Here is a 3,303-nt window from a genome sequence, read left to right as displayed (position 1 = left end):
TTATGTTTTATAAAATTCAAGTTGTAAAAAATCTGAAAAGTAATAAATTACTTGGAAAAACATTCAACAAAATAATATATGATGGAAAACAAGCCAAAAGTATCAAAAACCAGTATAAGATAAAGAAAGCCGGTTGAAAAAATAAGGATGTAGGGCTGGAAAGATGGTTCAGCAATTAAGAGCAATGGCTGTTCTTGCAGAACACTCGGCTTCAAATCCCAGCACACACTTGGCAGCTAACAACTGTCCTCAACTTCCAGGAGATTTTGACGTTCTCTGCTGTCCTCCGTGGGTACTACACAACATGGATGCACTTACATACATGCAGGCATACTACTCATACACATGAAAAAACAAGAAACTCCAATGGACTTTTATATGAATGTTTGAAAATTGCCCTGTTCTGACTATTTTCTAGTTCCCTGTCTAGAACTTGTAATGCTAATCACTCTTGCCTTTACTTCTCCTTCACATCTCCTATTCATGATTCAAGAACTTTCTTTTCCCCTTAGAGACAAGAATTACACAATTTGGGAGTCTTTTAGTTAGATCCACTGAAGGGGTACTCCAGTTGCCTCACCCTGCGTCCCTGTTTGGCATGGAAGAAGCCAGAGCAGTCTTCGTCCCTATTTCCTACTGGCAATTTGGTTAACCCCTTCAGAGGATGGCATGATAAGAATAGGAGGAAGGAATTGGCTAGGCAGTTAGGGTAAAAAGACCCCAAAGAAATGTAGCCAGTTTCTTGGCTAAAAGTCAAAATTTCCTTGGGCCTGTTAGCAATACACTCTGTTCCAAAAGCCAAAAATGTCAAAATGTCAAAAAGCATTTGGGAGCTTGTATCTAATCCTTAAAAGATTTTAGGGTTACCTCTTGGGGGGGGATGTTGGAGGGGAGGGAGTGGGCATGGATTTGATCAAAACACCTTATATGCATGTATGAAATTCTCAATAAAGTTTTTGTAAAAGTGAAAAAAAAAGAAGGTGTGGCTATACTGGAGGAAGCACATCACTGGGGGCAGGCTTAGAGAGCCCTTAAGCCTTGATGATCTCCAGTGACTCTCTTGCTTCCTTTGCCTGTATGAAGATGTAGAGTTTAGATTCTGCTTCTGCTCCAGCCACCTCCAGCCACCATGCCTCCCTGCTGTGATGGACTGTAATTCCTCTGGAAACTTAATCTCAAATAAACTCTTTTTTCCATAAAAAATAAAAGATACGGTTAACAGGGAGATGTATCTGAAGTCAACAAACTTCCACAGTGACCAGGAATTTAGGACAAGAAGAGTTATATTGCAGCGGAATTCAGATAATATTTTTTTTTAAAGAGGATTTAATCTCAGCACTCAGGAGGCAGAGGCAGGCAGATCTCTGTGAGTTCAAGGCCAGCCTGGTCTACATAGTGAGTTCCAGGCCAGCTGGGGCTACAGGAGACCCTGTCTCAAAAAGACCAGAAAAAAAAGGAACAACATGCATTTGTTTTTAGATGCCCAAGGCTACTCTTTAACAAGTAAAAAGTACACATGTAAAGTTTATCATAATCTTGCAAGTGGAAATTACATTCAACCAATAGATCAAAACAGAGACACAGTCAGGGGTTACATGATAGGCAGAGTTCTCAGGTAGGCCCCCCCCAATGTTTGGGTTCATACCCTGTATAATCCCCCTCTCCTTGAATGTAAACAAATCTTGTAAATATGGTGAATTATCACTCATACAATTAATATACTGTGTTATATAGCAGAAAGGGTTTTACAGATTTAATTTATGTGCTTAATTGATTTTGAGTTAAGGAATAGGGAGAGATTATTGTGGGTGGGTCTGACCTAATCAGGTGAGGCCTCAAAATGGTTTGAAATGTGACCTGATGGCCCCAATGAATAAGCCGTCAGGTCATGAACTGCCTTTGACAGTAATGACAGTAGTCTCTAGTTGCTGAGAGCAGTCCCCTGTCATTTACTGCCAAGATGTGGTGATTCCAGTCATAAGACTGCAAGGAAACGATTTTTTTTCCTCACACAGAGAAACTCAGAGGCATATGTTTCCCTCTTTGCGCCTTCAAGAGAGGATGAAGCTGGTCCTTGATAATAGCCTTGTAGATCCCTGAACTGAGAACCCAGTTCAGTCTGTCCTGGACTCCTATAGAAAATATGAGATGCCCCTGGAGCTGGAGTTACAAGCTGTTGTTAGCTGCCCTACATGGGTGTTGGGAACCAAACTCAGGTCCTCTTGAAGAGCAGTGTGTACTCTTAACCACTGAGCCATCTCTCCAGCCCCAATGTATTTTCTCTTCCTGATAGTTTTCCAAGTGTCAAGATCTTTCCCAACACAATCAGATGGATGGAGGTGGGAGGCTCCCCAACAGTGTGAAAACCGCTCTAAGTACAGATTCATGTTCAGAGAAAAATGTACTTAGTAATTTCCTTCTCTAGCCCTGATAGAAAGTAGTGCTTCCCAAGGACATTTCTGAAGGTCTTGCAAAGTTTACACATTCAGGATTTGATGATGTTTGATACAAATCAATGGAAAAAGAATAAATCAGTGCAGTGGGGGTGATTTGGGTCTGTTTTCTCCTTGAGACAGGGTCTCCCTGTAGTCCCAGGACCTGAACTCACAATGTAGAATAGGCTGGCATTGAACTCACAAGGATCCGCCTGCCTCTGCCTCCCGAGTGCTGGGACTAAAGGTGTGCCCCACTACGCCTGGCTATGCTTTTAAAATATTTTATTATTTCTATTTTGTGTGAATGAATATATTGCCTGCATGTATCTAAGTGTACCTGTGTCATGCAGTGACCCCATGTGGAGGTCGGAAGAGAGTGTTGGATCCCCTGGAACTGGGGTTCAGACAGTTGTTAGCTGCTATTTGGGTGCTAGGAATTGAACCTGGATCATCTGCAAGCCAGTATTCTTAACCACTGAGCCATCTCTCCAGTCCGTTTCTTTGCTTTTTGGTTTGGCTTTTTTTTAAAGGTGAACTGAATTTTCAAAGGATCACCCTATTCACACTATGATAAAGTTTTTAGTAATTGAAGTTGTGAAGATTGTTATCATATATAGATTTTAACCAGCAGGAACTTTTTTCCCCTAAACTTACAGTCTGGATCAGGCTGCTAAGAAACCAATTTCTATCAAAGCCCAAACTTAGGTCAGAAATTTCTAGAAAGAACTGATTTCTTTTCTCTGATATCTTGGAGATGTCAGGATATCACTAATTAAGGTCAATTATTTGAAGTTGTGAAGATTGTTATCATATATAGATTTTAACCAGCAGGAACTTTTTTCCCCTAAACTTACAGTCTGGATCAGGC

This window comes from Nannospalax galili, unplaced genomic scaffold (genome assembly GCF_000622305.1).
Source record: "Nannospalax galili isolate Female #2095 unplaced genomic scaffold, S.galili_v1.0 scaffold56, whole genome shotgun sequence".
In the NCBI taxonomy this organism is placed as follows: Eukaryota; Metazoa; Chordata; class Mammalia; order Rodentia; family Spalacidae; genus Nannospalax; species Nannospalax galili.
The sequence above is the reverse complement of the archived record's forward strand: the minus strand, read 5'-3'. Positions refer to the sequence as shown.